The following is a 26,662-nucleotide window of genomic DNA, read 5'->3' as shown; positions in this document are numbered from 1 at the left end:
TGTCACGTGCCTTTTACTGGGGAATGGTTCCTGTCTGGCCAGTCTACCATACAGGCCTGATTGGTGGAGTGCTGCAGAGATGGTTGTTCTTCTGGAAGGTTCCCCTCTCTCCACAGAGAAATGCTGAAACTCTGTCAGAGTGACCATCAGGTTCTTGGTCACCTCCCTGACTAATTGCTCAGTTTGGCTGGGCAGCCCACTCTAGGAAGAATCCTGGTGGTTCCACACTTCTTCCATTTATGGATGATCCAGGTCACTGTGTTCATTGGGATCTTCAATGCTGCAGACATGTTTCTTTACCCTTCAGCAGATCTTTGCCACTATACAATCCGGTCTCGGAGGTCTGCTTACAATTTCTTAGACTTCATGGCTTGGTTTGTGCTCTGACATACACTGTTAACTGTGGGACCTTATATAAACAGGTGTGTGCCTTTTAAAAATCCGGATGCACTGTATGTCCAGCAATGCTTTTTTTAGTAGTGTAAGCAATATTACATCACGGATCTGGTGGACAGAATACTGGGAGGGGCTGGGGAAGACCCAGCTATCATGGTGCACGTTGGCACCAATGACAAAGTCAGAGGCAGATGGAGTGTCCTAAAGAACGATTTTAGGGGCTTAGGAGCTAAGCTGAGGAAAAGGACCTCCTAGTAGTATTATCAGGAATACGACCAGTACATCAAGCCACACCAGAAAGGCAGAGGGAGATTAGAGAACTAAACAAGTGGCTGAGGAGCTGGTGTAGTAAGGAGGGGTTTGGGTTCCTGGAGGACTGGGCCGACTTCTCAGTCGATAGCCAGTACTATAGAAGGGGCGGACTGCACCTAAATGAAGAGGGTGCAGATCAGCTGGGAATGAAAATGGCCAAAAAGTTAGAGGGGTTTTTAAACTAGGTGATGGGGGGAGGGTTCAGAGGTAGAGACAGTCAATGCGGAACATATTCCAGAGGGTAGAATTGGGGGAATTAGGGGTAGGTTGACAAAGTCTATAACCCCAAAGGTAAGTATAGTAGTAAGTCCTAGTTGCAATCTCGGAACACCTAATAAAAGGATAATATGCAACCGGTCTAAACTATGTGGCATGTTCACCATCTAAGGCTCGCCAGTTCCTAAATGTCTTGCAGGACAATTTCTATGGGTCAGATGGTAGACGCATCTCAGTATTTAATACAGAGATACTAAGCTAAGCAGGGCAATAACTTCTCTGCAGGATGTGGAAACCTTGCAAAAAGATCTGAACAAATTAATGGGGTGGACAACTACATGGCAAATGAGGTTTGATGTAGAAAACTGTAAAATAATGCATTTGGGTGGCAAAAATATGAATGCAATCTATATACTGGGGGGGTGAACCTCTGGGGGAATCTAGGATGGAAAAGGACCTGGGGGTCCTAGTAGATGATAGACTCAGCAATGGCATGCAATGCCAAGCTGCTGCTAACAAAGCAAACAGAATAATGGCATGCAATAAAAAGGGGATCAACTCCAGAGATGAAACAATAATTCTCCTGCTCTACAAGACTATGGTCCGCCCGCACCTAGAGTATGCTGTCCAGTTCTGGGCACCAGTCCTCAGGAAGGATGTACTGGAAAAAGTACAAAGAAGGGCAACTAAGCTAATAAAGGGTCTGGAGGATATTAGTTAATAGGAAAGGTTGCGAGCACTGAACTTATTCTCTCTGGAGAAGAGACGCTTGAGAGGGGATATGATTTCAATATACAAATACCATACTGGTGACCCCACAATAGGGATAAAACCTTTTCGCAGAAGGACGTTTAACAAGACTCGTGGCCACTCATTAAAATTAGAAGAAAAGAGGTTTAACCTTAAACTACGTAGAAGGTTCTTTACTGTAAGAGCGGCAAGGATGTGGAATTCCCTTCCACAGGAAGTGGTCTCAGCGGGGTGCATTGCTAGTTTCAAGAAACTATTAGATAAGCACCTGAACGACCGCAACTTACACGGATATACAATGTAATACTGACATATAATCACACACATAGATTGGACTTGGTGGACTTGTGTCTTTTTTCAACCTCACCTACTATGTAACTGTAGCACTAACCCCCGAAGGAGCTGCTTAATTGGGCTTACCGTTACCTTCTTCACCTCGATTTGTGTCTAGGGGTTCCCGTGGTAGATGGCCCAGAAACTTTAGAGACTGACGACAGATCCGCTTAAAGGGATTTTTATTTGCAAAAAACGTACTTAACAGTCTCTTAGTATAGGATCAGAGGGTTAGGAGGACAAGTTCAGGTACTCTTATGCCGCGTACACACGATCAAACAATCCGGTGGAAAAGTGGACTTGAGTCCGTCAGACAATCCCCCCGTGTGTAGGCTCCGGCGGACTTAGAAAAGTAGTTTTGCACTCCAATCAAAAGCCGTACTTTTGAAATGAACGGACTTTTCCCGCCCGGAGAAAAGTCCGCTCATTTTGAGCGCGTCTCCAGGCAGCCGGGGCAAGCGAAGGAGGCGTCGCTGGCCCCGTCATCTGGTATGGACTTAAAGGGGAACTGTCAGGTCACCTTGAGGCGAGGTGACAGGTGCACGCCGTAGTGATCAGGAGTGCACCGCAAGGTTGTGGACCCTACGGCTGACTGCTGCAGACGGGGGACAGATCCCACTGGGGTTAGAGCGTAAGATTCCCTGGGGCGCGGAGTCTAAGAGCCAGCAGGTGTTCACCAGAGCCTCCAGTGGTGAGGATGGACTTGGCTGCAACTGGCTCCAGGTCGCGACCCCCAGGGTCCCCCAGCTCACACCCACAGTAGGCAACAGGAGGATAGGGATGGTGAGGGACAAAGCCAAGGTCGGGGCCACGAGCAGACAAGAATAGTCGGGTACACGCCAAAAGGTCAGGATCACAGGCAAACAAGGATAGTAAAGACACGCCAAAGTCGGTAACGGAAAACAGTAGCAGAGCACACGGCAGGAAGCTAACACACAAAGAATACACAATGGTTGATCAGCACTAAGGCCTGCAGTGCACAGGTTAATATAGGGCTCCCTGATAGGGCCTGGGGTGGAGCCATGCTTAGAGGAGAGGTTATAAAAACCACCAGGTGGAAGTGGCTAGCTTCTAGTCTGAAGACATGGGGGACGGTAAGCAAACACAGGAAGATCACTGCATAACCATGACAGGAACCCTTACGCCGAAAAATCGGCGTGGGGGTCCCCCCTAGGTCCACATCAGACCCTTGTCCGAGCACGCTACCCGGCCGGCCAGGAAAGGGGGTGGGGACCAGCGAGCGCCCCCCCCCCCCTCCTGAGCCATGCCAGGCCGCGTTCCCTCAACATGGGGGGGCGCGGCCCCCCACCCCTAAGCACCTTGTCCCCATGTTGATGAGGACAAGGGTCTCTTCCCGACAACCCTGGCCGTTGGTTGTCGGGGTCTGCGGGCGGGGGGCTTATCAGAATCCGGGAGCCCCCTTTAATAAGGGGGCCCCCGGATACCGGTCCCCCCACCCTATGTGAATTAGTATGGGGTACAATGTACCCCTACCCATTCACCTGTAATAAAAAGTTAAAAAAAACACAACACACAGGGGTTAAAATAGTTTATTGCCCTCCCCCTCTTTTTTTTTTTTTCTTTTCTCTCTCTTCCCCCTCCCTCCCCTTCCTTTCTTACTATCCAGCTCATATGCTGTACCAACCGCATCCTAGGGTCATACAGGCATCCCTGATGGCGATTACAGCGAGGTGGGTGGGGCTGGAGAGCCATATCAGCGGGCATCACTCAATCTTGGGAGTCTTAGGGACAACCAACCGTATGTTGTTAGAGCTCCCAGACACCCCCCCTCGCTATCTGGTAAGAGTTGCTAGCAAGCATACGCGCCATTGACATCATGGGCGCAACGGATTGGAGCGCAAATAGGGTGCAATACTACCTTAGGCAAGCTGGAATGAAGGCGTGTACCCAAGTGATACAATGTCTACAGTTACCTAACTGGAAACTTATTGTCTGGAATTTACTGTGTTTAATTGTTACAACTTTGGCTTGTTAATGAGAATATGTAAGGTCATGTTGACCGTTAAATGTGCTCTGCACAGATTGAAGTTTTAACATTGCCTTGTATTTGCTTGCTGTTACTTTGAAAAAAATACTAAAAAATGTTTTGAGGAAAAAAAAAAAATAGTTTATTGCACAGCTCCGGGGGTCTTCTGTCCGTCTTCGGGGGCCATTGTGAGTGGAGGATGCGACGAGGCAACATCTGAAGAGAAGAACAGAAGACGGCGACAGTGGTGACAGCGGCGACAAAAGACCGGGCCACCGCCTGTAAAAGAGCTAGAAGAAGGCGCGGTGGCCCAGCAAGAAGAACCGAAGAGGGGGACAAGACCCCCCAAGTTGGAAGAAGAGGGCGGCGGCGAAGAAGAAGAAAGCCGGGCTCCTCCGCTAGCAAAAGAGCTAGCAGAAGATAGCGGAGGAGTCCGGCGAGAAGACCCCCGAAGACGGACAGAAGACCCCCGGAGCTGTACAATAAACTATTTTAACCCCTGTGTGTTGTTTTTTTAACTTTTTTTTTTACAGGTGAATGGGTAGGGGTGCATTGTACCCCATACTCATTCACATAGGGTGGGGGGCCTATATTTGGGGGCCCCTTATTAAAGGGGGCTCCCGGATTCCGATAAGCCCCCGCCCGCAGACCCCGACAACCAACGGCCAGGGTTGTCGAGAAGAGGCCCTTGTCCTCATCAACATGGGGACAAGGTGCTTTGGGGTGGGGGGGGCCGCGCGGCCTCCCCTTCCCCAAGGCACCCCCCCATGTTGAGGGCACGCGGCCTGGCACGGCTCAGGAGGGGGGGCGCTCGCTCGTCCCCACCCCCTTTCCTGGCCGGCCAGGTAGCGTGCTCGGACAAAGGTCTGATGTGGACCTAGGGGGGACCCCATGCCGATTTTCCAGTGTAGGGGTTCCCCTTTAAGTCCATACCAGGTGACGGGGCCAGCAATGCCTCCATCGCTGGCCCCGGCTACCTGGAGACGCGTTCAAAATGAGCAGACTTTCCTCCGCGTGTGTGGGCGAGTCCGTTCATTTCAAAAGTACGGAGGACTTAGTACGCCGTATTAGTCCGTTGAAAAAGTGCCGTGTGAGGGCAAGTAGCTCGTTCGGAAAGTCCGCCGGACAGTCCGGAGGGAAGTCCGCCAGACTAAGTCTGCCAGATAGTTGGCTACGTGTGTACGTGGCATTAGTGTCAAAGTCAATAATAAAGAACTCTCTTACTTTGACTAAATCCAGAGAATAGCTATTCACAGCTGGATGTTCACTCAAGTTGGATAGTCCCTCTCTCACAAGGCCTAGCAGCCAACAAGGTGCTTAAATCAGGAACACGTCTCTGCCACAGACGTTGTTGTAGAACATGTAAGAATAAGTCTCTGCCATAGATGTTGTTGTAGAACATGTAGGAAACTAGAACTTGTGTAATACCTGGATCTTTCAGCCGGTTTGGCGATACCAACGAGATTGGATCCACTTAGGTACTTCAGCCCTACCAGGCTCTGGCTAAGAAGCCAACCCATACATGGCATTCTTCTGAAGAGTCCTCCCCTGGATAGCTACGAAGTTGCTGGGCCTCTCCACGACCGGAGAGAGCACCGGACCACCTCAGAATCCGTTCTTTCGTTTCCTTGCCTCGGGCTAGCCAGCCCTGAGACATAAAGTCGGGTGGATAAATTTGGGTGGATCCGCACCCCAGGTCATAGCCTTCCTGGGGGCTGGTCAGGAGGACCAGGACCATTGAGTCAGAACATACTTTCTGGACTGGAACCCCGAACCACGTGACATCTGCATCCTTACCGTACCCTCTCCCAGAAAGCACAGCAAGAGTGACACTCCCACTGGGCAGGCTCTGAGAGAAAGTAACCTTAAAGCACCCAACCAGACTGTGGTTCCATATCTGTCAGAAGAGACAGTGCCCCTGGTGGCCAGGCTGAACACCCTATAGTCCAGTCTGACTGATGCTGAGGTCAAACTGCAGTTCAGGTGTAACCTTAAATTTCAAAAACATAGCTCTTCAGGAGCCGGCGCTACATAAATATCTAACTATGTAACAACCCCCATCAGCACTTTATTGCTGTCAGTGTCCCTGTTGCAGATATTCCTTCACTTACTACCTGTCAAATCTTTTGTCACCATAACTGTAACTGAGGGTTTAATTGAATCTTGCATTATCTAAGAAACCAAATCCAGTCATTTCGTTTTATGTTAAATAATTTTGAAAAATGTTGAACAACTGTAAAACTTAGGGAAAAGGATGGATCAACTTAAAATAAACTTGTCGATTCCCAAGTATGGGTGCTATAATTATTGACTTGTTTTGAATATGCAAAATCAGCAAGAGCAACTCCCATATATACATCTTGACAGGATCTCATTATATGTAATATTGGCTAAAACTATTAGATAATTGCTGTGAAGTATGACTTTTATCAAAAGAGGTGTTGATGTATAAATACTAACACATGAACTTTTATTATTTGGACAATTTTTTCTGTTAAAAAATTATTAAAAGTGTTGTTATTCAATAAATGCAACAACTACTTGTTGATCCTGCCAGAAATTATGCCATCTAATAACTTCATGTCCTCTCTGCCTCTGCTGACTACTATCAGTTGACATTGTTCCATATTCCCAAATTGTAAACTATAGATCACTCCCCCCATGAAATGAGAAAAGGAGAGGAGTAGGCCATCTGAGGTTCTCAAACACTAAAGCCCCATACACACTATCAGTTTTTCTGCTGAGTTTTTCCTTCAGATTTACCAAAACCATATAATATGAGGTCAAACCTTAGGAGTTTCCATTTGTATGCAATCAGGCAGGCCCTTGTACTACATGGTTTTGGTAAACCTGATGGAAAAACTCAGCAGAAAAACTGATAGTGTGTATGGGGCATTACTGTCCTAGGGTGAGAATGTTGCTTCTTTATAGATATAGTACAGTGAGCGAGCTTTGTCACCCTGGACAGAAAGTTTGAAATAAGAGCCTGAGAAAAGAAACAACCACGACTTATAAGGAAAGCTACAATATACTGTATTTAAATGATGGTTATTCATTTTAGATTTGTTTAAAGGCATGGTACACTGTTTTATTGTTTAACTAGGTATTCATGTAATCCTGAATGGGGCTGCACACTGGCGATGTTAATCATAGTAGAGGACTCTACGACTGAGCCCTATCCAGACTAAATACGTCAGAGGGTGCGTCTGATGGAAGGAGACTGAGCTGAAGCCAGTTTTGTGGTTCATAGTACTATGGTTAACATCACCATTGTGTCTGCTATTTGGAAGATTGCATAAAGCAAGACATGTTCTATAGGGGACCAGCACATGCCAGCAGGTACTGAAGTGGATGGAAGGTACACACGGGAGCTTTACAGTGGTGCTACAAGTATTAGTTATTAATGTAGTTATATTACCATTTGCCTTACCTTGTAATGATGAGCTCATATATTGTGGGTGCAGTTTGCAGTGTTAGGGCTTATTGATTTCCCTATGCCCATGTCAGAGACGTAACTAGAACCTTCAGGGCCCCAGTAAAAAAAAAAAAACACCCTGGGGCATGCACTCTGTGACTGCTGTGTCTTTTGGATATTCACAAATTACAGTAAAGGGCAAATCACACCAGCGCTTTACCATGTGATCAGCTGATCACACGTAAACAGACTTTCCAGTTATCAGAAGCCCTTTCCTCCCACGCAACGTCTGTGTAAGGAAAGAAGAGTTGTTAACCAGCAAGACTGTCAGTACATTGTTTACACTGTTAATCAGTGCAGCCTATAAGTGCCACCTATTAGTGCTCATTAATGTTCCATCTTAGTTCTGTCTATCAGTGCCCATCAATTCCGCTAGTCAGTGCCACCTATCAGTGCTTATCCATGCTACCTACCAGTGCCCATCAATGCCGTCTCTCAGTGTCCATCAGTGCTGCCTACCAGTGCTTAATGCCCATCAGTGCCGCCTATCATTATTCGCCAATGCCCATCAGTGCCACCTATCAGTGCTCATCACTGCTGCCTATCCGTGCCCATTCTTGACACCAATCAGTGCTCACTGATGCCGCCTATCAGTGCCCATCTGTGCAGTCTATGAGTGCTGCCTATCAGTGCTCATCAATGCCCATCAGTGCCGCCTATCAGTGCCACCTATCATTGCTCATCATTGCCGCTTATCAGTGCACCTTATCAATGCTGCCTATCAGTGATCATCAATGCTGCCAATCAGTACTCATCAATGTCCATCAGTGCCAACTATCAGTGCACATCATTGCTGCCCATCAGTGCCCATCTGACACCAATCAGTGCTCATCAATGCTGCCTATCAGTGCCCATCTATGCAGTCTATGAGTGCTGCCTATCAGTGCCCATCATTTTTCATCGGTGCAGCCTATCAGTGCCACCTATCATTGCTCATTAAGGCCGCTTATCAGTGCCCCTTATCAATGCTGCCTGTCAGTGTCCATCACTGCCGCCTATCAGTGATCATCAATGGCACCTGTCAGTGCTCATCAATGCCACCTATCAGTGCCACCTGTCAGTGATCATCAATGCACTGATAGGTGGCACTGATGGGCATTGATAGGCAATCAGTGCCCATCCATGGCACCTGTCAGTGCTCATTAATGCCACCTATCACTGCTCATCCATGCTGCCTATCACTGCTGTCTGTTAGTGCAGTATGAGAGAGACACTCTCAGCTCAGAGCCCTGGGACTAGGAACCCCACTGGGGCCCCCTGACAGTGGTGGAACGCCAGGGCCTGGTCGCAAGTGCCCTGGTAATTCTGCCACTGGTCCATATATTAATTTACCTAACCTGTCCCTCTTCACTAGAGGGACAAGCAACTTCACAATCCATGCCTCACCATTGCAAAGATGTAGGTGCTAATCTGATGAAAACAAACACATCTCCTCCAGCATGGTAAACTTTGATAATGTGTTCTCAACTGGAAGAAAACTAGACTCAGAGACCCAGGCATTGTAGGATATTTTTTTTCTTCACAGCAAGTGTCAGTTCTTAGACTAGAGACAGAGGTCATGAATTAACCTGTGCAGTGCCATGCCACATACCCCATCTTTTAAACAAACAGAAATTTCTGACACTGGAAGGTGATGATTTACTGTATTATAGACTGTGCACACAGGGCAACAAATGAACCCAGTGAACTACATTATCAATACACATCTTATGCAGATGGAAAATACAAAGTTCAGGTAGAAAGGTTTATAATGTCTTTAAATTGTTTATATATATTTTTTTCATATTCAAAGTTTTATTGAGGTTTTTGCAAGAAATACTGACAAAGGTAACAGTACATAACATAGTACATAGTATGAACAAAACAAGCAATCCAGACAGTGGGATTTTTAAAAAGACAATGGGGGTTATTTACGAAAGGCAAATCCACTTTGCACTACAAGTGCAAACTACAAGTGCAAAGTGCACTTGAAATTGCACTGAAAGTGCACTTGGAAGTGCAGTCACTGTAGATCTGAGGGGGGCATGCAAGGAAAATAAAAAACAGCATTTTAGCTTGTAGATTATTGGATAATAAAACCAGCAGCAATTCCCCTCATTTCAAATCTACCCCTCAGATTTACAGTGACTGCACTTCCAAGTGCACTTTCAGTGCAATGTCAAGTACACTTTGCACTTGTAGTTTGCACTTGTAGTGCAAAGTGGATTTGTCATTAGTAAATAACCCCCAATGCAAGAGCTTTCCTCCGATGTCTGTCTAAAGGTATCACATACCTGATGGAGACTGAGATGTTGAGTAGGCTTTTCTTGCACCTCCTGCCCAACATTCCATCCTGAAGATGAGACAGAGAGTATGCAGGCACTGAATGGCTCAGATGTTGTGGTAGCCAGCTGACCATGTCCATGCTGCAGGTGTACACAGGAACAGCTTAGCACCAGAGCAGAGGAAACTGGAGAGCAGGCCAAAGTCAGTAACAGTTGAGCAGCATATGACTGAATTAGCAGACAGAGCAAGTCCAGGAAGCAGGCTGAGGGTAGATAACAGCCAGGCAAGCAGTTTAAAATCAGCAGGCAGAGATAAGTCCTGTAATCATGCCATGGTCAAAGGTAACCAGATGAGCAGAGCTGAGGCAGGAATCAGGGTCATACACAGGGTCATGTCTAAGGATGCACAGGCACAAGCTGAAGACCATTTAGCAACTTAACAGTGACATGTTAGTTTAAATAGGCTGCTGTTTTTTTTTATGCATGGCAATTTCTACATGCATGTGCGGACACACTCATGCTGAACAATCACAGCATGTCTGGTATCTCAGAATTATCAGTGCGATGCACATGTGCATTAGCATATATCTACACTAGTTTTCTGATCCTGGGAATTGGATTTACCTTACATTAGGTAAGTCATTAGCCTGCATCGCTGAGTGAGAAAATGCCAACAGAGCAGTTAAACTTTCAATCGCAGTTGCCACATATGGATCAAAATTTGGCTGGTTCCTGCTGAAATGGCTAAATTTCGATTCTTGTATGGCCAGCTTAACTCCTAACCTTCTGCTCCCTCTCTTAAGGAAGTGCCCTTCCCCCACCCCCTTTACAAGACACCCTTCCCCAGGCTTATCAATATACCTATTATTCAAGAGGATTCTCCTTTTTTTAACCCTACTTGGAAAAATTAAAAATTTTCTCTCTATTACTTTTCAGAGAGACAATTAGATAGCACATACAAGCACATGGCTGAGGCAAGGATTGCTAATAACACAAGCTGAGCAAAAATTCATCCCACACCTTCACCTTTGAAATCTTGTGGAAGATGCACATACCATAAGAATGAAAAATAGCAAAAATGGTCATTAACGTTTGGTGTGCTGGACATTTTTACTATTTTGCTATAAAGCCAGACACCAGATACACTTTTAACAATATTTACTCACCCTGACCAAGTGATATATGCATAACCAATAAGTTAACTGGGATATATGCGGAGCTCTGCCAGCAGGGGTCATTGGTATTAACTGGTTCTTCTCTTACAGTAAAGATGTTGACAGTCACCCAAGCATCAGTCATACGCTCCCGCTCCAATTAACCACTCTAGGGAATATCTTTTTTAAGATTTATTGCTTGAAGAAACTTTGACAAGAGAGGGGTTAGGGCATGGGATACTCCAAAACACCCAGAAACATCAATGAGAGGACAATCTTCTTCTTAAGTATTTGTGAATATTGAACAGTCACTGACAGTTACAAACCTTCACATCTGAAGACCATGAGGTTACTTGACCAGTGTAGATAAGATGTCCCAACCTTCTTATGACTGCCAGACCATAATATATACTACAGCCCTAACCCCCTTAACGTTACCTACGATTAAAGAGACCACACTTGGAATGGCGTATAAATGGCCATAGCAGCATTTTTATTAACAAAATATTAAATATAACATTCTTTAACACATAAACAGCAAACCCCAACTATCAGTCATTCAGCCTAGTGGTCTTTGACAGCACCCACAAAATTATACTATGTTCCACTTCTACACTGCGGGCCTTTCACCAGAGGGTCCACATACCACCGTTGAGTCACCCACACTTCCATCTCGTAGGTTTTCTTGCCACCATCAAAGACCACCCATCGCCACCGCTATCAAGGGTGACCCCTTACCCTTGAGAGCCCTCCACAAAGCACACTGAATCCCATCCTGCAACCCCAGGGACCATAAATCAATACCCACTGCAGACCAGTGAACACCGTCCCTCTTGGTAAAGCCTGGTAACCCTCTCCAATTCCATATGGCAGATAACCAGACCCCCATTACTAACGGCAAAGCGGGCCACCATTTTATTCACTTTATTACGGGCCTTGTTGACCCTGTCCACTGACCTTGCCATGCGGCAATTTGTCTGGGCAACATTGTCGCACCACAAGACCAACATATCTGGAAAGGGCGCGTGAAGCCGCAGGAAACCAAACTTCACATCTCTGATGAGCTCCCGAATGGACCGTACCCCCAGATCATTCCCACCAACATGGAGTGCAAGAACGTCAGGTGGTCTATCCAGGCGTGCAAAACGATGCACCTCTGGCATGACCCTGCTTCTCTATGGCCATACCAATCCAGAAGGAGTCCGAGGCATACTCTGTGTAGTCCAGACTGCTTTCAGGAATTTTCGAAAAATTGATCCAAAGTTTAGGCAATGGAGACCCATCCCTGTGCACCAAAAATGGCCCGGCTGAAACTGGGCGAACCGCCAAGAACTCCCTCACCACCCCCACTGGGCACACAGGAGAACCCAGTAGAGAAACAGCTGTACTCTGATGCCCTTACCACCCTGGTCCGTCTTGGACTTGTGGAGCAATAACTGAATGCCGTCCACCCCGTAAACTACATCCAGAGGCCATAAGCCTCCTAGATTGTAAGCTCTAACAAGCAGGGCCCTCTGATTCCCCTTCTCTTGAATTGTATTGTGTTGTAATGTCTACCCCAATGTTGTAAAGTGCTGCGTAAACTGTCGGCGCTATATAAATCCTGTATTATAATAATAATAATAATAATAAGCCCCCTCGGAATCCTCTTGGATGGGCTGACCAGCTCGCTAATCCGAAAGGCTCCAAAAAAGGCCAGCGAAAATGCAGCTTTAAATAGTCTGATGTACACAATGAACCCAACTGAACAATTATGGCCTGCAAATTATTAAAGGACATGGGCCGCCTAGCATCCCTGCCCTTATGTGTCCTACGATATCCTTTTAAAGCCTTTCACATGCCAAATTCGACCCAGCCCCGTAATTTGAACAAAAACGCTAAACCTGCTACCTTTCAGTCCATAGCAGGACTAAACACCCCCTGTTCCAGGTTTCTGGAAACAAAATAGATGACCAGCAACCACACCTTCACGCCATCTGGATCCACCCCGGCCAGCCTAACAATTTCCCACCATTCCTGCCATACCTTAGCATAGGCCGCCCCCCGTTGCCTCATGCTGCGTACACACAATGTCATTGATAGCATGTTCTCAATTTTTCCGACGGAGAAACTTTGTATCGGAAATTTAGATCGTGTGTATGCAGTTCCCACACGCCAAAAATCACACATGCTCAGATTCAACTACATGACAGAAGCTATTGGCTACTGGCTATTGAACTTCCTTTTCCTAGTCCCGTCGTACGTGTTGTACGTCACCACGTTAGAAACGATCGGAATTTGGTGTAACCGTGTGTAGGCAAGACAGCTTGAGCTGAATTCCATCGGAATTCCATCAGGAAAACCATCAGAGCTTTTTCTGACGAGAATTCCGATCGTGTGTATGCAGCATCACTCACGACCTCCTGATCCATTCAACGATGACTCCAAGGTGACAGCCCACAGCCATGGGGCATATAGAACAACCTGTTGATTGGCCACTAGTGCCAGCTCTTGAAACCTGTCCCACTGAAAGCGAGACAAGGAGTCAGCCAAAGTAAGGTCAACCCCCGAGAGATGTACCGCATACAGAAAAATATTCAACTGTAGGCAATGCAGCACCAGGTGGCGTAGCAGCCGTACTATATGCTGTGATGACGCGGAGATGCGGTTAATGACTTGCACCACCCCAATGTTGTCAAAATTCAATTGCACCTTCAAATTCCTGAATGACTCACCCCAGATTTTTATAGCCAGCACCACTGGAAAAAGCTCCAGGAGCACCAGATTCCTGAGGAGACCCACCTCTAACCATGAAGTAGGCCAAGGTGCTGCGCTCCAATGACCCTGGTAGAACGCCCCATACTCCGTCGACCTGGCTGTGTCTGTAAACAGCTCTAAATCAAAATTACTTACTGGGCCTGACATCCAAACCTATCTTCCATTGTAGTCATCCAAGAATGCGTGCCACACGCTCAAGTCCTCTCAATGTTCCCTAGTGACGCAAATAAAATGGGTGGGGGAATGGACTCCTGTGGTAGCTGCCGACAGCTGTCGGCAAAACACCCTGCCCATGGGAATAATGCGACAGGCTAAATTAAACTCACCAAGCAAAGATTGTAGCTTCCAAAGCTGAAGTCCCAAGATCCCATGAATCTTAAGCGCCATCAGCTTCTTCTCCCGTAAGCGACACTCCATGGCTTCTGAGTCGATAACTATGGCCTAAGCTGAGAGTGGTAGTCGGGCCTGTGACAAGCCCCTGTCCTCAAAAAGTCTATGTCCACCGTAAATGCTTTCTCTGTCCAGAACCAGCACTATCCAAGACCCCTTAGCTCACCCAGTCACCAGCCGTAACACAGTGTAGGGTGAAAAACAACATCAAAACTCCTTTATTCAAACACATGTTACAACAGATATACAACTCAGAGACACTCCCCCAACCCTTGGATTCAGGACGGAGTAAACTGTCCAATCACAATAGTCACACACGTCAGGTGTATTCAAATTTCTCATCAGTAAACAGTCTTATCAGCAGGGAGAGCTGTTGGAGGATTTACCCCCACCAAACTCACAGCTAATTTACATATACATCCCATAATATCCAAGGCAAACAGATACAATAGAACATTGGAATACAACCCCACCCCAAACAATCACAGCAAAGAGTCCACAACAGCATGAGACAACACACAATATATACATATAGACAACATTCCATTGTGGTTGTACAGTGTGTCTAAATAGCACAGATCATAGTGGGTTTCTCAGTCACCTTGTGCCTCTAATGGACGCAGGGTGATTGACACATAAGAAGGTCCAGGGGAGCTGGACACAGAATCTCCAGAGCTCTCCAAGGTAAGCTAAGTTCCACAAACCTCCCATCCAATGTGACTCCTGTCACAGGGCCCTTCGTCTTATCCTCAGCCAAAGGAATACCAAACCTACCCGCTATGTGCTGCAATGTGGATAAAAGAACTGCAAATACATTAAGTCATCCAAGTAATGAATGACGGAATTAAGCCCCGAAACATCATGAACCATCCATTCAACAAAGGAGCTGAATGTCTCAAACAACGCGCAGGAAATGGAGTAGCTCATAGGCAGGCAATGATCAACGTAATATTCCAGCAGCACCCAACAGCCAGAAGCTGTGCGGATGGACCGGGAGCAAGAGAAATGCAGATTCAATGTCCAATTTAGCCATCAATCCCATTTTCCATCAAAAGATGTGTATGACACCATACATGCCTCAGGATCTATAGCATCATTGACCCAACCACCCCTCGGAAAAGACAAATGGTGTATAAACCGAAATTTATGTGACTCCTTCTTGGGCACGTCCCCTAGAGGAGAAATCACAAAATCTGTAAAAGGCTTAACCGCAAAAGGCCCACCCATGTGACCCATCGCCACTTCCCTATCCAATTTTTCAGAAATCACCGCTGGATGAAACAATGCTGAGTGCAAATTTCAAGACATAGGCGGAACAGGCGAAAACCCTCCAAGAGGCCGGTTGTCCAGGGGAAGATGCACCACTGCCCTCCCTTGAAAAAATTGAGCCACAACCAAAGGTTTTGGCTCCCTTGTGGTCCCAGCACAATGATGGCTGGATGCCTCTATGCTGCCAAAACGGCTCATCGTACCGCAGCCATGCAGATCCCCCATAGACTCTATGGGCCTCACCGATGGAGTCCATGTAACAGAACAGTGCCGAACAGTGTACAAGGTTCTTCTCCCCAATTACGCTTGCCATAATGGTGAAGGCCTGCAGCCAGTTAGAGAACGTGCGTGGAATCAATCTGTACTGCCACATTTCCTCATCGTCTTTCTTGCTATCGGGCTTAAATTTCTCCAGTGGCAGCAAAGAGAAGACCTCCACATACTCACCTTTGCAAATCTTTTCCCTGACTTCTGGCTTCAAATATGCCCCCAACGGCCCTTCAAAACGTTTTTCCCGCACCATCCTGCGTCAATCCCACCTTCTCCCCTGATGCAGCACCTGCTGACCCAAAAGCCAGGGGCAACCCCTGAAGGCACTGCAATGTTAGGGGGGGACAGTCGTAAACGGGAGGGGCGGGGGGACTGTCTCACCAGCCCCAGCGCCGTCCGCAGCTGACCCACCACGCCAACACCTGCGGAGCCTGTACCCCTTTTCCCCCCACAAACTGCTGCACCAAATCATGTAAACTCCCCAGCAAGGCCTGTAGTTGTGCATCAGACCCCGAAGGGGCAGGCGTAGAGGCCGCCGCTTGGAGATCCCCTGCAGCGCCTGCAGCAGACTGCGGCACGACTCTCGTAGCACCTGTAACACCCCCAGCTCCTACCCCCAACAACCTACACAATGATACATTTAAAGACAGGTTAGAAAGGGAAGAGGACTTAACGGGTTGACCAGGGGGCCCCCACAGCGGCTGCTACAGAGTTCACTGGCGCTGGACAATCGTGCGCCTCCTCCACCTCTGATCCAGGCAGCTCTTCTGCTGACTTCTCTCCAGGCAACTGCTGTTGCTCTGTACCCAGCATCCCAGGTGGGGATGGCCTGGATGCCGAAGATCCATGCTGCTTCTGGCCACGCCTCCCAGCACCAGACCCGACTACTGACTTAGCCTTCTGCTTGCCATTCCGACCTGTGTCTCATGACTCTGCCCCCAGGCCTCTGATGCTGTTTCTCTGTTGCCTGTCCCTTCCAAACCTGGGAACCCGCTGCCATCCTGGAGCTGATGACCATTGTAGGGGCCCGGGGCTGTTACTGCACTCCTCCCTCACCGAGACTCCCCCTGGACCGGAACATCAGAGGGAGGGAATCCGTTCGCTCCTGATAGTGCCACCAAGCAGGTAGGGGGGAGGCGCATGCACACACTGAGCTCCGCTGATGCCAAGGATTCCGTTTAGGCCCTCCACCCATGGTAGCAGACTGACCCTTCACCGGTGGGTCTGACGGGTCCCGATCGGGGCTCCTACCATGGCGCAAAGCTCGGGGGGAGGCTCCTGGGAAAAACCGCTCCCGAAGCCGGGATCTCCAAGCACGTGGATGCTCCTGCCCCCCCCTGCCGACCCGGATGCTTGATCCTGTTGCAATAAGGCCACCTGGCTGTGTAGCCACTTGGGGTCCTTAGTAGCAGTGGCCACCAGGAGCTGTGCCAAAATCTTGTCCACATCAGCCATGCTAGCAGCAAGACTACAAGTGAAACTGCTCCTGTCTCAGCTCCCATCCTATGCTGCCCGGGGCACCCCACATCCCTTTACATAAGTAAAAACTCCTCCCTCTACCTGTTCTCCTTCAATCCTTATTCCTCCCACTTGTACACAATTAACTTTAACCCCTTGTTGTCTCCCTAATCACCCAGTCATGCCGGCCCTTTGCTAGTGCCTCTTTTTTCCTCTCGCTCCGGGCCCCACTTTCTGAGCAGTCTAAGGCCTCACATCTGTAGACCATGAAGAAAGTTTCTAAACAGTCTAAGACCTCACAGCTGGGGATCATGAGGCAAGTCTCTTTGGTTACCTTCTGCCTATGCACAACTACTGGTAGCCAGTGCAATTTAAACACTGCACTGCATAGTCAATTTAGGGCAGTGGTCTCCAAATTGTGTCCCGTGGGCCCGATTTGGCTGTTTGCTTACCTTTATCCAGTCCTTGAGACATCATTCCTCCCACTGATACAGGCATCATTCCTTCCACTGTCAACAATTAAGAGGCACCATTTCTTCCCTTTAATATCAATGATAGGGTACTATTCCTTCCAATGGCCTTAATGATCAGGCACAATTCCTTCCATTGACAGTAACAACGAGGCACTATTCTTCCCATTGACACCAGTGATGGGGCACCATTCCCCCCCCCCCCCCACTGACACCAACAATGGTGCCCTATTTCCACCACTGACACCATTGATGGGACACTATTCCCCCCACTGACACCAACAATGGGATTCTATTCCCACCACTGACACAAATGATGAGGCATTATTCCTCCCACCAATACCTATACAACCAACACCAATACCAATAATGAGGCACTATTCCTCCTCCTAGTGACCACAGGTAATTTTCTTTCTCCCACTGACAACTGAGCTTGAGGCATTATTTAAATCCAGTGACATGGGACATGTTCTACTTCCACTTGCCACAGTCTGGCCCCCCTAAAGTCTTAACTTAAAAAAGTTTGGAGACCCCTGATGTAGGGTCTTTACTCTCAAGTTCCCAGGACAGCAGCCACCTTCCAGCTTCTTTTTTTATTTTTTTCCTATTTGCCACTTCAGCGAACTTCGTTTGAGAGACTTGGATCAGCTTATCCATTCATTTCCCTTCTCTTATTCACATCACCGTGGCATTTATCGTTGCTTTAACATAGTTATATAATTTAATTAACCAATCTCTTTAAAATTCTATTACAACATTACCCTCCAGGTTCTTATATTAATTCTAAGGGCTAGTGGTGCCTTCCAATTATGACAATATCTTTTCTAATCCCTAACACCCCCCTTCCCACTTCCTTCCCAACCTCTGTGGATAAGATTCCTACTCCTTTCTCCCATTACACTGATGTTAATCTATCTCCTCAATCCTTCCGCATAGCTCCATGTTTTTTTAAACTCTCTCCAAGACTCCCATTTTTCTTTTAACCCCTCACTATTTTCTTCCATTTCATATCTCAAGCCTTCCATCTTATATGTTTCTTCGACTTCATCTATCCACTCCCATATTAGTGGGCTTTCTGTTTCTTGCCACTTTTTGGGTATGAGTCTCTTTGCTGCATTTAACAGGTGCTGTGTCAATGACTTCCCATATTGTTCGGCCCCTCGTTTAGTTCCATGCAGCAAAATCGCCCACGGGTCTTCCATTATTTCTTCCCTAGTGATCTCTCCTATCATGTTTAAGATCAATATTTTTTGATTTTAGGACAGTTCCACCATATACGGGCCGCTGTCCCTAGCTCCTTGCATCCTCGCCAGCACTCTGCCGTTTTGCCGGGTTGGAATCTACTTATTTTATCTGGGGTAGCGTACCATCTACTTAAGCATTTATAGTTCATTTCAGCGGTCTTAGCATCTACTGCTGAGTTATGAGTCAGTTTAAATATTTTTTCAATAATATTTTTATCTCCTTGTGTTCCCAATTCCCCTTCCCACTTAGTAATATTTGGCAGGATCTCCAGTTCGTCTGCCCTCATTACTAATTTATAGAGCTTTGATATTATGCCTTTTGTATTTTCGGCTGTCAACAACCGTTCCAGCGGGGCCAAGTCTTCGCCCAATCTTATTGGTTGTGGTACATTTTTAACAAAGTGGCTCAACTGGAGGTACCGCTATCTATCGCCAATAATTCCCTATTACCTTTTAAATCTTGAAATGTCGCAATATTTCCCTTTTCTATTATGTGTCTTAATTGTGCCCTGTCAGCCTTTATCCAATTCCCTCCTATTTTTATTTTATCTTCCCTGGTGCAAAATAATTGTTTCTTTTAACGTTGAATTATATTCCCAATTACATTTTTTATATATCTTATTCCATAGTTTTAGTGTGTTCCATGTCAATTCATGTGTGTTTACATCTAGTTCTCTGTAGTGTGGGGGATTCCAAATTATGTTCCCCAATCTTACTTTACTAAGTGTATTTTCTAATTTCGCCCATATTTTTTCTTTTTTTATCTCTAACCCATTCCGCTACTCTTGAGAGTACCACTGCTTCGTAATATTTTTGGATATCGGGAATTGCTAAACCCGCTCTTTTTTTCTCCTGTTTTAATATTTGGAAAGAGACTCTAGGTTTTTTTGTTTTTCCAGACAAAGTTCACCACTATTGATTTCAATTTTCTGAGATATGGTTGGGGTAAAGTAACCGGTATCTTTTGGAACTTATATGTAATCTTGGGGAGCAGGGTAATTTCCAAAGTATTAATTCGCTCTATCCATGATAATGGACTATGCACTAAATTTCTACATTCTGTTTTAATTTCATCTAATAGGGGTATATAGTTTATTTTGTAAATTTTTTTCATAGAGTTTGCTAGTTTTATTCCCAAATAGTTAAGTTCTTTTCGCCAGGGAAATTTAAATTCGCTTTGTAATGTTTGTTCATCTTGCTTATTTATATTTATATTTAGGATCTCAGATTTTACAGGATTTATTTTAAAGTTTGATAATTCTCCATATTGTTTTAAGATCTTTAATAGATTAGGTATTGTGATCCGTGGGTTCCCTATAATAGAACAGTACATCATCCACAAATGCTGCCATTTTATGTTCATCTTCTCCCACTTTAATTACTCTTATATCTGGGTTGTTACGGATAGTGGCCAGTAATGGCTCCAAAGATATTACAAACAGTAACGGGGACAAGGGACAGCCCTGCCGCGTCCCATTTTTCATCTCAAAGGTGGGGGAGGATGTTCCGTTTATTTTTATTAATGCTGATGGACATTTATACAGTGTTTTAATCCAATGTAACATCCTTGGCCCTATTCCCATGGTTTCCAAGGTCAGCTTCTATCGACAGGAATAGACCTGGGGAACCGCTTTCTTTAATTTTCTGGAGAAAGAACAATGTTCTCACCCCATTGTCCCTCCCCTCCCTTCCCGGGACAAAACCCACCTGATCAGGATGCACCAATGTGTTCATCAGGCCTTTCAACCGTCCTGCCAATACTTTTGCATACAACTTAACATCAGCGTTTAGCAGTGATATTGGCATATAACTAGAACACAGCGATACATCCTTTCCCTCCTTCGGGAATCGTCGCAGTCAGAGCTTCTCTACTCATTTCATAGTCTGTCCCCAAACCGTTCATATACTGGCATAACTTTGGAATTAAGAATTCTCTAATTTTTTTATAATAATATGCTGTAAAGTCGTCCGGGCCAGGGCTCTTTCCTGAGGCTGTTTATTTCAGGGCTTTATTTATTTCTTCTTCAGTTATCAGTGTTTCTAATAACTCTCTATCATCCTCTTTAATCCTTGGCAGTTTTGCATTTTTTTTAATTCGTTTATTTTCACCCTTCTCTCCTCTGACTGGCCCCCCTTCTGTTCCACTGAGTACAACCCCTTATAATAATTTTTAAATATTTCCGCTATCTCTTTTGTATTATGCACCATTGCCCCTTCCTTATTTTGTATTTTATCTATGTAGTTTGCTCGCTTTACTTCCACATTGATATCTTTCCCTGGCTATTCTGTTAAATGTTTTTTTTGTTTCTTGTTCCATAAGATCCTTTAATTCATCTCTTTTCATTACTAGTTTTTGATATAATTCTGGGTGTTGACCCAGTTGTTTTTTGTATTCTTATTCCGCTCTATGTATATCTTCTATTAATTTCTCAATTTTCCCTGATCTTTCTTTTTTTTCCTTGAACCTATTGCTATTAAAATCCCCATGATATAGGCTTTATGGGCCTCCCATAAGGTAGACCCTGATACCTCTTCAGTGTCGTTCCTTAAAAAATAGTTTTCCAGTTCTTGTCCTATCATTGCGCAACTATCTTCATCTCGAAGTAGGTCTTCGTTTAATCTCCATATTTGGGGCTGTGTTTGATACCCAGGTACTATCATTTTCATTTTTACTGGGGCATGGTCCTACCTTCTCCAACATTCTATGTTCTATCAGTACATGATCTATCCTTGAGTAAGTCCCATGTACAGAGGAGTAAAACGTATAATCTCGTGTTTTTGGATGTTGGATCACCCATTTGGCACATATGCATTTTACGTTTAATCGCTTTTAGTTGTGCGTTATTTGTCCCCTGTACACTGGACGTACTGTCTATTTGCGGGTCCATGCAGAAATTTATATCTCCCATCAGAATCACAAACCCTTTTTTGAAGTCCATCAACTTTCCCAAAATATTATTTAAATAGCTAATCGGGTTCGTATTGGGGGCGTATATGTTTGCTAACGTGCAGTCCATAACCAAACAGATTTCCTTTCAGGAAAATAAATCTTCCCCCTGGGTCCACCATTCTCTCCTCAAGTTCAAACCGTATACCTTTCGCAAAACCTATTGCTACTCCTCGGGCTCTCTTTGTTATGGTGTCACCATAGTACCATGTTGGAAATCTGTTTGAATGGAGTTTCACCTCAGATTCGTGTGATATATGGGTCTCTTGTAAATATACAACCTCCACCCTGTACTGTTTTTTTAAGATCTTAAGATCTTATGTCTTTTAGATAGTGAATTTAATCCCTTTATGTTATATGTCATAAAATTCACTTCAGTCATATTTTTTTCCCTTTAGGCTGGGTTCACATTGCAGCGATGCGGGAAAGCTGCGAATCCGTGGCGGGTTCCCGCATCGCATGCCTCCCGGCGGCAGTTCACACTGCCCTATGCGAACTGCTTCGAGTGTCAGTGAAACGTTAATGACACCCCCAGATCAGTTCGCATATCGCAGTGCGATCTGCAAACTCGGACAGGAATCAGATCGCATGGTGTGAACACCCATGCAATCCGATTCTGCTGCGGACCAAAAAAAGGGTCCTGTGCGAGTTTGGGGCGGGTGCGATGCGAATTCAGCCATACTATCTGTATGGCTGAACTCGCATCGCACAGAGATCGGATGTGATTTGCACTGCAGTGCGGTGCGAATCACATCCGGTTCTCGTAACTGCAGCAGTGTGAACCCAGCCTTATGGAGCATCTTTCTTCTATCTGTATTGGCATTTGCTTTTTCTTCATATTCACTTCCCCAGGTTGGAAAAGAACCCTTATTCCCATCCCTCCTCAGCCTCCCTTTTTATTTTCCATTATATCTTGTTGTTGTTGGTTCAACCCTGAGGTTTGGGGGCTTATTCCCTGCCTCATATACTGTTTAATTGTGCTGGTTGTTCCTTTCGGGGTTTTAGGGGCTCCTCTCTTTGTAGTTTTACTTGTAGTTTTAGTCATATTGCCCTTCCTAACTCTTCTTATTCTTTTCCCCAGCTTGTTTTATTTTATTTTTCCCCTCCTTAGACATCTCACACCTCTACTCCTCCTAGGGGATATTCACCTGATATAAGTTACCTTTTACCTATATCAACTATACCGTACTTGCAGTTTCAAGAAGATTTTTCAAATATTTCCTGGAGGCCCGTACCTCTAGGGTATGCTGTTTTTTTCTATATGGGGAAATGATTAGAGATATCCAGGCAATAACGGGTTATCAACTTGAATCTTCCAAGACCGGTTATTTCTACAAGCATATTGCTATCTTAGTATAAAAATGGACTCTTGTTTATATCCTAGGCTGACAAATGCGTAGGTAAACCATTTATATCTCATATACTCCACTGTTACCCTGCGTTCCAACCTGAAAATTAGTAAAGTCAAGAGTCAACCACTAAGCTTCTGTTTTTGTCCTTGCTTGTTGACTTTTTTCCCCTTAGTCCATTTTTACAGTCAATGGAGAGGTTACATTTACCAATTTCACCAAATCTGATTGTTCCCCCGTCATCCTTTGGGTCGCTTACTGGCTCAAGGTTCTACAACACCCTGCTGAAACCACACTCCAAAATTAGTTTTACCAGTGTTATGGTTCCGCAGGTATAACTTATCCCACATATTCATTGCACTATTACAGTCCACTTGGGGATTGAATTAGGCAATATCATGTAACCGTACAGTAGTTGACACTTGGCTGAGATGATATGCTGCTTTACACTTCTACTAATACGTTCGGTGTAACAGGTGGATTTAAAAGTATCAAAGGGAGTACATATACATGGACCAGTAGATATTGTATAACAGGCTGTTTCAACATTTAACTATAATCTGTTCATTCAAGCTTTGATTTTATAATTTCCGCCCGTGTGTAGCCTCCGGCGTACTTTTTTTACCCGAAAGTACGGCGGACTTAGAAAGTAGTTTTGCACTCCAATCTTCCCGCCGGACTTGCATTTCGGCGGACAAACCCGGTCGTGCGTATGCCAGTCTGCCGTACTTTTGAAATGAACGGACTTTTCCCGCCCGGAGAAAAGTCTGCTCATTTTGAGGATGCTGGGACTGTGACATCATAATAGGCGGGGACATCATCCGGTGATGTCCCTATATAAGTCACCGCGCGCCCGGTCCCCGTCATTGTGAGCGGAGGGAGCGACGAGGCAACATCTGAAGAGAAGAAGAGAAGAACAGAAGGCGACGACGTCAGCGGCGACAGAAGACCGGGCCACCGCCTGTAAAAGAGCTATAAGAAGGCGCGGTGGCCCGGCAGAAGAACCGAAGAGGGGGACAAGACTCCCGAAGTCGGAAGAAGAGGGCGGCGGCGAGGAAGAAAGCCGGGCTCCTCCGCTAGTAAAAGAGCTAGCAGAAGATAACGGAGGAGTCCGGCGAGAAGATCCCCAAAGACGGAAGACCCCCGGAGCTGTGCAATAAACTATTTTAACCCTAGTGTGTTGTGTTTTTTTGTACTTTATTTTACAGGTGAATGGGTAGGGGTACATTGTATCCCATACTCATTCACATAGGGCGGGGGGCCGGTATTATTATTAAAGGGGGCTCCCGGATTTCGATAAGCCCCCCGCCCACAGACCCCGACAACCAATGGCCAGGGTTGTCGGGAAGAGGCCCTTGTCTTCATCAACATGGGGAAAAGGTGATTTGGGGTGGGGGGGCCGCGTGTCCCCCCTTTCCCAAGGCACCCCCCATGTTGAGGGCACGCGGCCTGGTATGGCTCAAGAGGGGGGCCCGCTCGCTTGTCCCCCCCTTTCCTGGCCGGCCGGGTAGCGTGCTCGGACAAGGGTCTGGTATGGACCGGGGGGACCCCTACGCCGATTTTTTCGGCGTTGGGGTTCCCCTTTAAGTCCATACCAGGTGGGGAGACGTCGCTAGCCCCACCTACCTGGAGACGTGCTCAAAATGAGTGGACTTTCCTCCGCGTGTGTGGGCGAGTCCGTTCATTTCAAAAGTACGGCGGATAGTACGGCGGACTTAGTACGCCGTATTAGTCCGCTGAAAAAGTGCCGTGTGTGGGCAAGTAGCCCGTTCAGAAAGTTCGGCGGACAGTCCAGCGGGAAGTCCGTCGGACTAAGTCTGCCGGATAGTCGGCTACGTGTGTACGCGGCATTACCTTCGCCTCATGATATCCCTTTTGGGCACTGCTCTTTATCCCTCAGTAAAGTGATTAGGGGATTCCTCTGCTTCTCTACCGTTCTTCCAGTGTTGGGGGGAGGACGGGGGGAGGAGGGGGGATAAGAAGGGGACAGAGATGCCGCAGAACTCGCTCTCATACTGCTAGGAATTGTGGGCTCCTTATCAGTGCCTCCTGTAGCTCCGTGTTGTCGGTGTGTTCCTCGCGGCTTCCATACCGCTCCTGGGGTACTCAGTGGTAGCGTGCACGGAGCCTCTCACTCTCTGTGTCCTCTCCAACATTCCCCTGGCGTTCTCACCTTCACACGCCGGCCCCTCCCTCCGTGACGAGTGTTACGTTGTCACGTCCCGCCCTACTGCATTCTGATGACAAAATGACCACCTTCCAGCTTCTGCTGTACACATTCCAGTGAGTGAGATAGGGCTTCTCCAGAACAGATCCCTTGTGGTGAGGTCCTACATTCAGCTCCTAAGCAGATCCATCCAGGCCCTCAGCCGTGACTCCACTAAGGCCTCAAGAACAGCAGTGCAATCGAGGGGCTGCTGCCTGAAGGTAGAAGCCCCTCGGGCTCTGAAACCCTCCCTTAGAGAGACAACCAAGCTCTCCAGTGTCTCAGATGATTTACCATCCTCCCAGTGCCCCTACTGGACACTCCTCTAGTTGGAGCATGATAAATATTTGGATGGTTATATGAATCTCCCTCCCTAAGCTCTAGAAGCTTCTTCTAGAGGCAGGGGGAAGCAATTAAACTCCCAGCCTGTAATACCCTAAACAAGCCATAAGAAAAAATTAACCCTCCCTTTACAGATTACAGAAGGAGCCAAAAACAATATTTACCTAGCATCCTACAGTAGGAGGGTGCTACTTATAAATATATCCTATCTGGGTAAAACTCACAATGTTAATTTTAAACATCATGGAAAAGATAGGTTCATCTAACTTGGTTTATTTATTGCTGATACTTTAATTGTATGTGAAATAACATTACCATACGCTGTATACTGTATATTCAGTATAGTCATTCAAAACTCAGGACACCACCACAGGAAGTAGAAAACAATTGCTTGCTTTGCTCCCCATTCACACCATAATGCTAGTGTGATGTGTAGTATGGTGCACTGCAGAAAAATACAGCATGCCTGTATTTTATTGCTGCCCACTGAATGGCACTGTGTGCCAGCACACAACAGGGCAATGCACCATACTACTAAATAGTGACATGAATGAAGCAGTGGTTTGTGCTGAAATGCGCATCACACTGCTCTCTTTTGCAGCTGATGCGTTAACTTGCATGCTAATAATGCATAATGCTGCATTTTACTGTGCAGGCTAATGTGAACCTATACAGTCTACAAACAAGATAGATTCTGTAGGTTTGTTCTTAAATTGAATTCATATGTAAGTTGGAACAGGTACATTTTCAAGTGTAACTCCAGGCAATTTTATTTTTTATGTTAATGGATAGCATAGGGAAGGGTTAACACCCCTGTAAAGTTTGTTTTACTGCCTGTGCCCCTTTTCAGAAGATTTCACCTCACTTTCTGTCCATTTGACAATTGGATTTCTAAAAATCAAGGTTGTCATGGAAACAAAAATTGGTGCTAAAGCTTCAGTGGAGACACTTTTTCCAATATTAACTTTTACAGGCGTAAATTTCTCTTCCTAGGGGTAGATTTCCTCTCACTTCCTGTTGTCTCCTTACATTTGTAGGTATGAGTCATGTGTAAGTCGGATGTTTGTATCTCG

The sequence above is a fragment of the Lithobates pipiens genome, unplaced genomic scaffold (genome assembly GCF_037356315.1).
Source record: "Lithobates pipiens isolate NorthernLeopardFrog02 unplaced genomic scaffold, aLitPip1_a1.2 Scaffold_4, whole genome shotgun sequence".
Lineage (NCBI taxonomy): Eukaryota > Metazoa > Chordata > Amphibia > Anura > Ranidae > Lithobates > Lithobates pipiens.
The sequence above is the reverse complement of the archived record's forward strand: the minus strand, read 5'-3'. Positions refer to the sequence as shown.